Below are 12783 nucleotides of genomic sequence, written 5' to 3' on the forward strand. Positions count from 1 at the left end.
CATTATCAATTGCACTAACAGCCTATGTCAATTACTACAAAAAGGTAAACACATGCAAAAATAGCCCTAACTACGTTAGTAACGCAGTAGAAATATAGTTAAACATACTGAAAAGTTCTGTTATTAATCGCACAAAACATATAAATTTTTACTAGAATTTTGAATCTTTATACCTTTCCTAAAATCTTCGTACATTTTTCTCAGGTTTGATTTTATCAAAATATTCTTGCTTATCTAGAGGCGTGCAGCTTTAAAATAATACTCTAGTCTGTTAAAATATTAGAAATAGTTAACAACTAGCTCTTATCCTCTTGTAGAAAAAAACCACTTCAAAAGCCATTAGAAAATAAGAAAGAAACAGCAATATTCCTAATATGGCTATCAAATGCTGTAATTCTATGGTACTGTTCTATTAATATAATCCTTAAAGAGAAAAAATAGAATCCCTAAAGAAAGCCCAACACAGCAAAAATTGAAAATGTTGCAGGCTCGGTTTGATTGAGCCTGTGCATCCTGGACGGTATTGGAAAGTGCAAGTTACCGTCCACGCCCCCTAAGCACCGGCTGAAGCAGAATTCAACATTTAACATGAACTGGTACAATTTTGAATTTTGAAACATTCGCAGATATGTTCATATGGCGGTTATCATGGAACTTTCAATGTGATACGTAAGTGCCATTCAATAAAAAGTAGCATATGGTCCCCAGGTAAAACTTCTTTCAACGAAGTGCATCGTCGAATACCCACGGCCGAACCATTAACATTTATCAGCATGTTATGTAACATGTTTATCAATCGTGGGTATCCGACGATGAAAGAAGTGGGGCTTTGCATTTGTCTGTTTGTCCATCTGTCCGTAGAGCAAATGGTTTCGGAGCGATAACTAGAGAACGCTTAGGCTTAGGAACTTCAAACTTAGTATGGTGATTGTTCATGACAAGAAAGCGACCCCTATCAATTTTTGGTTCATGAGATCAAAGGACAAGGTCACATTGACCTTGTAGGTAAAAATTATTTCTGATGAATACCTAAAGAACGCTTAGGCCTAAGAACTTCAAACTTGGTATGGTAATTGGTCATCACCAGCAGATGAACCCGTTTGATTTTGGGATTAAGGGGTCAAAAGTCAAGGTCACATTGACCTTCTAGGTAAAAGCTTTTTCTGATCAAAAACTTGAGAACGCTTAGTCCTAGGAATTTTTAACTTGGTATGGTGATTGTTCATGAACGGCTCATGCTCCCTATTGATTTTGGGGTCAATGGGTCAAAGGTCAAAGTCAAATTGACCTTGTAGGTAAAAACGGTTTCCAGTCAATAACTTGATAACCCGTAGGCTGTTGGCCTTCAAACTTCATAGGTGCATTATATCTGACCAGTAGAGAACCCATATAGATTTTAATATCAAGGGGTTAAAGATCAATTTCAAATTCAAATTGACCTTGTAGGCAAAAACGGTTTCCGATCAATAACTTGACAAGCTATCGGCTTTTGACCATCAAAATTTTTAGGTACATTGGTCTTGGCCAGAAGATGACCCCTATTTATTTTTTGGTAGGAGGGTCAAAGGTCAAGGTCGCAGTGACCTTTTATGTCAAAACAGATTTCTATCAATAACTGGACAACCCATGGACCCTTGACTTCCAAGCTTTACAGATGCATCGCTTTTGGTCAAAAGATAAATTCAGTGGATTTTTGAGGTTAAGGGGTCAGAGGTCAAGATCATATTGACCTTATAGGTAAAAATATTTCTGGTCATATCCCAACAACTCATGGTCCCTTTACCTTCAAGTTTAATAGGTGCATTGGTCTTTGCCAGTAGATAACCCCTATTGATGAAAAGGTCAAAGGTCAATGTCATATTGACCTTGTTTGTAAAGAAAGTTTTTGACCATAAACTTAACAACTCAAGTTACCTTGGTTGATATTTTTTTATATTAAACTAAATATGCTTTTCAAATTTGGTATACACATTTCAAGGTCTTATATAATATGTATAACAAATTGGCTGTCATTAAAAAGGCCTACATGATTCATAAAAATTTAATTTATGCATTTGTTATTTGGTAAGATTTGTGGTAACTTTGTCATAATTGCTGCACACAACCTTTTCGGTCACAATTTCCTAATGAGTAGTCATGACCAGTAACCCTTATTGATTTTTTTGGTCACTAGGTCAAAAGTCAGTAATAATAAATAACCTGATCACATGACTAACGGACTGTCGATAGGGGGCATACACGTTTTACAAACATATCTTGTTCAATTTACCTTCTCCATAGCTAACTAAATTAAAAATATCAGCTATCTTTATTTTTTTGGAAACATATGAACAAATTCCACCAAATATGATGTGGCATTTTTCCTACACACAGTAATAAGAAACTAAAATACCACAGGAATGAGATATTTGTGTTCAATTGCCACATTAAATCAAATACAACTTTATCACTCAATATATTTAAAAAAGTTCTAATAGTTAACATCTATCCCTAGTACTTGACATGAAGGATAAATTTAAAAAAAAAAACCCATCAAATTTCACAAAATAACAAAACAGCCATATTACTTTCCCTATGAATCCTGAAGGCAAAATAAGGTACAACAATTAATATATGTATTTAAAAAGCAACAGCAAGATAAAAGAAATTCAACCTTAATAGTTCTAATATCATATCTATTAACAGCTCTTACTTTGCAACACAATAAATAAAATCCCCTGTTCTTTCATTAAATAATAATCAGATGGTAGCATTTTTCCTTTAACCCATTACTTCATATACACGCCTTTTAACGCCTTTTTCACCCCCCCCCCCTTTTTGTTGTCTCAAATGGTGAAAAAATGCATTATTTAGGCCCTTAACACTTGTTTTTGTTTGAGAAATGTTGTTAAAAAAGTGACCACTTTTTCGGCGCGGCCCCCCAACCAAAAGATACATCAGGGGGTTGCCAGAAGGGGGATGTGCCCCCTTCTGTTTGGGGGTTTGAAGGGGGGCGGAGTCCCCCTCATCGCCAAGAAAATTTTGGACTTGTGAGAGGCTATAAATGACCCCAGATTGATCATAAGGTAACGTGTAACCAACGCTGAAAAGCATTTGACTCTATCTCAATCCATTGAGAAGTTGCAGCACTTTGAAATCAATTTTGATGGAAAAAATCAACGCAAAATAGTGATTTTTGGCAATTTTGAGATGTCCCCTCGTTGCCATGGTAACAGAAAATTTAAGCCTGAGCATGTTGTTGCAAGGGCAATGGTCCAGTCAACATTTGTGCCAAGTTTGATTAGTGTTGAAGCAGTTTTTATAGTATTATAGCAATTTGAACTTGTAACGGGAGACTTTTCAATGAAAACAGCCATTTTTCACAAAATGCTCATGAAGTAATGGGTTAATGAAAAAGATCAAAAAATCTACAAAACAACAATTTTTCTTCAAATTTATATGACAGGCCATGTTTAAACATGGAAAAACGCGATTTAGAGTAATTTCAAGTATTTTCATCATTTTCTGTTAACCCATTACTTCATATACACGCCTTTTAACGCCTTTTTCACCCCCCCCCTTTTTGTTGTCTCAAATGGTGAAAAATGCATTATTTAGGCCCTTAACACTTGTTTTTGTTTAAAAAATGTTGTTAAAAAAGTGACCACTTTTTCGGCGCGACCCCCCAACCAAAAGATACATCAGGGGGTTGCCAGAAGGGGGATGTACCCCCTTCTGTTTGGGGGGTTTGATGGGGGGCGGCGTCCCCCTCATCGCCAAGAAAATTTTGGACTTGTGAGAGGCTATAAATGACCCCAGATTGATCATAAGGTAACGTGTAACCAACGCTGAAAAGCATTTGACTCTATCTCAATCCATTGAGAAGTTGCAGCACTTTGAAATCAATTATGATGGAAAAAATCAACGCAAAATAGTGATTTTTGGCAATTTTGAGATGTCCCCTCGTTGCCATGGTAACAGAAAATTTACGCCTGAGCATGTTGTTGCAAGGGCAATGGTCCAGTCAACATTTGTGCCAAGTTTGATTAGTGTTGAAGCAGTTTTTATAGTATTATAGCAATTTGAACTTGTAACGGGAGACTTTTCAATGAAAACAGCCATTTTTCACAAAATGCTCATGAAGTAATGGGTTAATGACCTATGAAATTAAGCAAAATCACTAAAATTATAATATGCACTTATTTTGGAAATCTACAGTCCAAGGGAGGTAACTGGATGTATCTCAAACTTGCGAATTCATGACACACGATTTAATAATTTAAGATTTAAGCTGTACAATCAAGTTTTACATATCTTAATATTACGGATGATAGAAATACAATATTCTACACCTTAACTAATCAATTAAGTGGTTAAAAAGTGTAATTTACAATGTATCTCATTAATATTGTTGATAAATGGAAAGTATCTTTATAATTTCTTTATTTTTCAACTCATAGAAAAAGTCTATTTTAGCTTTTTTAGTAATTTTCTTTCAAATTAAGTTAATATTCATACTCACGTATAACTAGATTGAGAATAAATATGTTTTAGGCTGAAATGCAGTCGGGGACATTCTATGTGCTCAGCCCGGTTAACTTACTGGCCAAGAGGGGACAACAGTAAATGTCTTTGACACCTCGAGGGTGCCTTGCATTATCAGAGAGGACGTTACATTACATTGCATGTTACGTAGCAATCCTGGATCCATGACTTCCATAGCTAACAATAACTTTCCATAATTACCAGTGAATCTACCATTGAATTGCATAGCCAGGAAACTATTGACTTTGTATAATAGCAACCTGTGACTTCTTTTGTAACTATTGTTGTCCCTTAATTATAAGTAGCAACCAGTGATGTTTTTACACATGTACTTTTGTATTTCAGATATAAATATAAACTTTGTGATACACTTTCAGAATTAGATTTAATATATTTGCTTCTTTTCACAATACTGTTTGTTCCTTGTCATTTAGTGTATTTATATTCAGGAGAGCGATATTAGGGCAATCATAGCCCTCTTGTTTTTCATATTATATGGCTAATATAAAATTTGGACTTTTCAAAACCTGTCACAATTCTCCCTAGAAAACTGCTGTAATGAATGATGTGAATTTTGATATCACAAATTCAAAATTGTACCAGTTCATGTTAAATGTTGAATTATGCTTCAGCCGGTGCTAGGGGGCGTGGACGGCAGTTTGCACTTAACAGTACCGTCCATAAACAGGCTCAATCAAACCAAGCCCGCAACATTTTCAATTGTGCCGGATTTCATTTGGGGTTCTTTTTTCTCTATTTTATTAACATGCTTACATGGTATTGAAAAAAAAGAAACTATATTACAGTAAATATTGCACAAAAATAAGCTATGAAATCTTTACTAAATTCACAGGATATAAACATGTATTAAAGCATAATATAATGTCATACAATTTTATAAATATATGTAAGTATGTTAGTTCAAAATGATTCTTACATTGGTTATTGTAAGATTGTTATTTTAAAACTTTGTTGTTTTGTATTTTCAGCATTATGTGTACTCCTTCTTCCAAAAAATTGGCAGATTCACAAGAGACTTCAATTAATCCAAGAACTGGCATTTATGAGGAATTTTCTGTGGTTATGATACGAATACAATCATCCTCAACCAACATAATGAGTCACATCGCATTCATGAAATTTTGCATGTATACAAATACTGAAGTCACCTAGTGTAATGACGTCCACCAACTTGTTGAAGATACTGGTAAAATATATAATAGTTGATATTAACATTTCTCTTCAAAACTCAAGACTCAAATGAGTACCTGACACTTAGTTATTGCCAGAGAGTTGCAGTCATTGTATTGTTTAAAACTTGGATATACAACTCAGACAATTCAAGGCATGAAAATAGCCTACTCGTGCAATATTGCATTATATTAACTCTCAGGAAAATTTATTTAGTGAATGTATACATAGATATTTGTATAGAATTTTTACTGTATAGTATGTGCATTATTTATATCCATGTTTAATATGTAAACATACATTTATGTAATATAGAACTGCTAGTCAATATTTGTACAAAAATACTTTCAAGAAGAAACATTATGTCCAACCAAGTGTATGAAATAGGTTGGTGAGTGAGTTTTATTTTAAAAGATATACGGTCATTTCAGCTCAAATTGACAATGAAAAAATTATGTCACTTAAAAAATGTACATGAATGTCCACTTAAATATGATAAATTATAATTTTGCGTTATCTTTGAAATCATAGTAAATGCTTATCAGTTGTTAATGAAATAAATCACTGTTATAATTACAAATAACATATAGCAGTATATAATTTTTTAAGACAAAGTGAATTAAGATTTATTTTCATTCATATGTTGAAGTTTTTAATATAGATCTGTGACTAGTATTATACAACAGCTTATCAAGTTGTGTTTCTATTCAAAGTTACAAAAGTATTGTTTTCTAATATGTTTTTGCTCACCTTTTATTTTTTAGAAAAAAGAGGTACTGTTACAGTCATGTAGGCGTTGTCGTCCGCAAACTTGTACCTTGATCAGAACTTTTAAATTTCTTAGTGTATTGTCTTCAGGGCTACAGATAGCATTTTGTTTATATATATCGGGTGATTACCCCTAGTTTTGTGATCTATTGGGTTTTTTATATTTTTAACCAGGTTTTCAATTTTGAAAATCCTGGTTATTAGATTGGGGTATGGCGGGCGGATGGGCGGATGGGCGGATGGGCGGCTGGGCGGATGGGCGGCTGGGCGGATGGGCGGGCGGGCGTCAAACGAAATTGTGTCCGCTCTGTAACTCTTCAACCCTTTGAAGAATTTTGATGAAACTTCAGACAAATGTTTACCACATCAAGATGACGTGCAGAACGCATGTTCCGCATGGCTGGCTCCAAGGTCAAGGTCACAGTGACATTAACATTGAAAATCCTGTCCGCTCTGTAACTCTTCAACCCTTTGAAGAATTTTGATGAAACTTCAGACAAATGTTTACCACATCAAGATGACGTGCAGAACGCATGTTCCGCATGGCTGGCTCCAAGGTCAAGGTCACAGTGACATTAACATTGAAAATCCTGTCCGCTCTGTAACTCTTCAACCCTTTGAAGAATTTTGATGAAACTTCAGACAAATGTTTACCACATCAAGATGACGTGCAGAACGCATGTTCCGCATGGCTGGCTCCAAGGTCAAGGTCACAGTGCAGAACGCATGTTCCGCATGGCTGGCTCCAAGGTCAAGGTCACAGTGACATTAACATTGAAAATCCTGTTTACATGATTTTAACTTGATTTGGCAGTCAAAGGTCATATCATCTTTGGAGGTAATTTAAAAAAGATATGATATATTATTTCATGTCTACTTTGTAACTTGTTTTTCATTATACAGAATTATCAATATAATTATAGTGAACAAATTCTTCTGTGCTGAACTCGTCCTACATTTCTCAACGGATTTTGTTCAAACTTTCACAGAAGCTTTGTCATCAAGCACCCTGGCACATATTGTCGGGGTTTTGTGATTGGATAGTTTTTGACCTAATTATGGCCCTTTGTTTTTTTCCTTATACATAATATTATAGTGAACACTTCTTCAGTGGCAATTCCTCCTACATTATTCATGTTTTACATTGCACATAGTTACATTGTTTGTTGCTTGTATTTGTATTTCAAATACAACATATTTATCTACAATGGTGATAATTGAAAACCTGGTTTCATGGCATTGCCATGTTTCTTGTCTTAGAGTTATTTCTGTATTTTTTACCCTACCATCTCTAACCAATTTGGGTTTTAAACCACAAGTTCATGTATTTTACCCAAAATTTCTGACCTTCATTGTAGACTGTTGTAGGTTTGTATGGTAATAAAAAAGCTACTTACTACTATGCTTTATGGTTTATTGGCCCAGGAGATTTCCAAGCTGCCTGATATGATTTAAAGGTTAAAACAGTCTGAAACAGTATGATCTGCCTGATGTACAGCATTAAGTATAACTTCCGTCTTTTCCCACCAGTTCCAATGTAGTTATAAATAAAAAATTATTTACTTTTTCTTACCCTTAGGTATTATTTCTATTGCTTTTTTTGACATTTTAATTGGGTAATTACGCAAATACGCATGTTATCTGCAGCTCTGGACTGACTCTTCATACTTGGCCACAACACCTCTAGATACACAACCTTTCAGTAGACTAGACTTACCTTGACCTTTGTTCATAAATGACATTGACCTTCAAGGTCAAATGTAAAAAAAGTTGCTTGTTTCTTGCTATAAGCTGGTGGCTATAACTTCAAACTTGAACATAATAATCTTTTAAGATAGCCCTTTCAGTTAACCAGACATACTTTGACCTTCACTCGTGAATGACCTAGACTTTGAAGGGCAAATTAATTATTTATTGCTGTAACTGACTGCAACTTTGTTAATATTGAAATGATTGACTTCATATTATTATTACTAAACATTCTTTAGGATAAGACCTTTCAAACTCAAATTAACCTTGGCTCTTTAATAACATTGGCCTTGAAGGCTAACTGATTTTTGCTATAATTTTATGTTACAATGTACTATGTAATTAATCCACAGATTTTTAGATTATTAAATTAAATAATTTACATATGGCCTTGACCTTTAGGTAACCTTGGCTGTCAAATGATTGATTGATTGAATGATTGACTTTTGATTATATTTTCTTAACATTGTCGTTTATTAATGGAAAAGATTCATACTAAGCTAACTAGACAGACCTATAAAATATATAAAAAGGAAATTACACTAAACTTCTTTTTTTAAGACTCAAGAGAAGTTTAAGCCGTTTATTTTGTTTGCTTTTAGAAACAGAAATGAGCTGGGGCACTTTAGACAGAAATATATGCAAAGATAGTTAAGAAATATATTTTGAAATAATTTAAAATCGTATTTTTCTTAGTCCGTTTGGAGTGAAAAGCGTTTAAACGCTTTTCATGTTGGGTCATTTATTTACAATGTGAATAATTATTCTGGAAAAACGAAGTGGGCGATTGATCTGAAATTTTGCAAAAAGATTAGAGGTCTAAACCTACATCAAATGGTACATTTATATGGAAAAGAATTTCAGTCCAATCATATTAAAAAAACCTCAGTGGAGTCCCTTTAATGTTTTTGTAGAATGTATGTATAATATTTATATTTGTGGGCATAGTTTAATGCAAGATTTGTATTTGTGTACATAGACAAATGTAATATTTGTATTTGTGTATTTAATTTTAATAAGATTTATATTTGTGTACATATTATTTACTATATTGTATAAGATTTGTGTTGTGTACATAATGATTTATAGAAGATTTGTATTTGTTTGCTTTATTTTCTTTAAGATTTGTATTTGTGTACATATTATTTGCTATATTGTATAACATTTGTGTTGTGTACATAATGATTTATAGAAGATTTGTATTTGTTTTCTTTATTTTATTTAATATTTTTATTTGTGTTCATATTATTTACTACATTGTATAAGATTTGTATTGTGTACATGCTTTGCAGGAGGTTTGTTTTTTGTGTGGTCGATTTTCTATAAAATGTATATTTGTGTAAATAGCTTACTATTTGATTACCATTAGTATTTTCTATATTATTTACTATCAGACAGGGACTTTGAGTTCTTACATGTAAGGAAGCTATCCAGCTAGCTTATGAAATGCCGGTGATTCTACTCAGGTGCCTATTTGTGCCTGATACAATTAGCAAAAGGGCACCTGAGTTCTTCCTCTTCCAGTAAGACTGGACATATACTGAGTTGGTGTGCCGTAAAACCCAAACAAACAAACAAACAAACACTTTTTACTATAAAACTTTTATATTTATGTCCATGATTTTACATTTACTCTCAGTTTTGTATTTGTTTACGTGACTATCTATAATATTTATATGTGCGAATAAGATTTTCTACATGAATATGATTCCTATATTTGTGTACATGATTTACTTTAGGATTTGCATTTGTCTATAATTATTATTTACTGTACATATTTTACCATGAAAGTGAAAGGTCATGAGATTTTACCATGAAAGTGAAAGGTCATGTAAATTATAAGGAGAATTGCTGCTATATTAACCATTTAAAATATGTAGTTACTTATATGATGTTTTAACGTTTTACACCTTAACCTGCGCTCAAACATAGTTGACAGAACCTTATGGAACTCAGTAAGAACAATCTTTGTGTGGACCATATGAAATTAATTGTTTTGGTCTGTTTAACATTATATAAAATATATTTAAACTTTCAATCGATTTTTGTGCACCCACAATTTAGATTTACCCTTGTCCGTCCGTCCTTCCGTCCGTCTGTTCACTTTTGTGTTGCACGTAACTCAAAAAGTGTTTGACCTAGAGTCATGAAACTTACAGGAATGTTGATCAGCATGTGTAGTTGTGCACCTGACTATTTTCGTCTGGATAGTATTAGTATTTTCAGAGTAATTGCCCTTGACTTAGTAAAATTTTGTATTTTTCAACTTGTGTCACATGTTTCTCAAAAAGGATTTGACATAGAGTCATGAAACTTAACAGGAATGTTGATCAGCATATGTAGTTGTGCACCTGGGTATTTTTGTCTGGATTCATTAAGTATTTTTAGAGTTATTGCCCTTGATTTAGAAAAGTTTTGCAATTTTCAACTTGTGTCGTATGATACTCGAAAAGTATTTGACATAGAGTCATTAAACCTTATGGGAAGGTTGCACATTATATTTAGTTTTGCACCTGGGGTTTTGCTTGTGGATTTATCCAGTATTTGTAGAGTTATTGCCCTTGACTTAGTAAAATTTTGCAATTTTCAACTTGTGTCGCATGTAACTCAAAAAATATTTGACCTAGAGTCATGAAACTTGACAGGAATGTTGATCAGCATGTGTTGTTGTGCACCTGAGCATTTTCGTCTGGATATTACGGGAAGGTTGTACATTATATTAAGTTTTGCACCTGGGGTTTTGCTTGTGGATTTATCCAGTATTTGTAGAGTTATTACCCTTGACTTAGTAAAAACCGTTTCATTATGTTGTACTTATGCACCTTGGGGTTTGCACGTGGATTTATTCAGTATTTGTAAAGTTCTTGTCCTTTAATTAGTAAAAGATTTTTAGTTTTCAAAAGATATTTGCTCTTGAGTCATAAGATTGACAGAACAGTGGCGCGGTGGGGGCACCCGTGCCCTATGGACACATTTCTAGTTATATTAATACCGTACATTTTACCACGAAAAATAGTATGTAATATAAACTTTCCTGTAATAATCCTCCTTAAAAATGTGTAATAATTCTCTGAAATGATAAAAACAATATGTTGTGTTTGTCATACTAAAGTTAAATTATGTTTCCCAAATTTTTTGGAAGTCATATTGTTTTTGCCAACGCCATGTGTCTGTCCGTCCGCATTAAGCTCGTCCGGCCTTCACAGGTCAGACTACTTGTGGGATTTCAACCAAACTTTACAGGAGTGATTAGTACCATCATATAGCTTTGGATAGAAAAACCTTGTCCGGCTTTCACAGTTCAAGCTACTAATGGGATTCAAATAAAACTTCACATACTGATCATACATAGTTTTGGGTGACATATGTTTTTGTGACAAAAACCCTTCTAGTTTTAATTAAACTCATTAGGAATAATTATTGGACATCGTATACGAAATAATTAAAAACAAGATTGCTGCATTAGTTAAATAATGATAAGAACATCTTCCAGTTGGCATAGCTTGTTTTACCATTTGGTAGTTTAATGAACTTTAATAGGAAATATCATTGAAGATTTATTTATAACAAATAGCTAGACTCCTTTTGTTCTGCTAAATGATGAAAAATCCGGCAAACTGAAAAGTTCTATCGTTTATACAACATTTGGTAATTAACAATTGCACAGACTTTGATATAACTAAAGAGAATACTTTTCTTTTGTTATTTTAACATAAATAAATGGTTTGAAATGGATCATGTTGTCTACCAGACCTTAAAGTACAACATTGTTTCCCAAATGATTGAAATCACTTAGAAGTTTTCGTTGAGACTAGAAACAAAAATGATTCTTGGAATGTATTGTACAAAACAGGTTATTATTTGTACTTTTGTTCAAAACAGTTAGCAAATGTATTGTACAAAAACAGTAAACAAGTGTACTGTCTGCTGAGGGAAAGTACTTTCCTCTTGAGTGGGTGACTCGGGTTGGAAATTAATTATTGAACTATTATTGTATTGTTGCTGGAGTAAAAAATGATTTTTTTTTTCCTTGACATAAGATATCCAAATTTTATTGTATTTTATTATTATCATAATTATTATGAATAAAGACATATGATTTTGTATGTTTGCATAATGATTGTTTTAAGAAATTATATGTAATAAATCAATAAATCAGTGTTGACACAATGTTATTTATTATTCCACTGTTTACACCTATTTTCCATATATTTATGTCCAAATGACAGTAGTGTTTCTTAAATGTTACCAGAGCTATTTTCCTGTTCAGCACATTGAAAATGTAGTGTTTTGCTATTGTACTACATCATTGCTTTAAACAATGTACAAAATCTTGGCATATAACACAATTGTGCCTCTCTTATTTCCGTTTTAGCACTCTGAGAATAGGTTAGCAATTTGGCAATATGCAACTGGTAACATTGACTTAAAATGTTACACACTTATTAACTACTGTATTGTACATGCAAATGACACGTCGTCCGGTTCGCTCATCATCAAGTAGAATGTTTGACTGTGAATCGGGCGAGCCGGGTTCGATTCCCGGATGGT

General features: G+C 33.3%; 1 long non-coding RNA gene across 1 annotated transcript; it reads left to right on the forward strand.

Annotated features, from left to right (window-relative positions):
- Window positions 1-5519: 5519 nt before the first annotated feature.
- LOC132744852 (uncharacterized) lies at window positions 5520-12402 on the forward strand. The gene is made up of 2 exons (XR_009627760.1): window positions 5520-7186; window positions 7234-12402. It is a non-coding gene; the product is annotated as an uncharacterized LOC132744852 (long non-coding RNA).
- Window positions 12403-12783: the final 381 nt, after the last annotated feature.

This window comes from Ruditapes philippinarum, unplaced genomic scaffold, assembly GCF_026571515.1.
Source record: "Ruditapes philippinarum isolate M1 unplaced genomic scaffold, ASM2657151v2 ctg4016_1_1_1_1, whole genome shotgun sequence".
In the NCBI taxonomy this organism is placed as follows: Eukaryota; Metazoa; Mollusca; class Bivalvia; order Venerida; family Veneridae; genus Ruditapes; species Ruditapes philippinarum.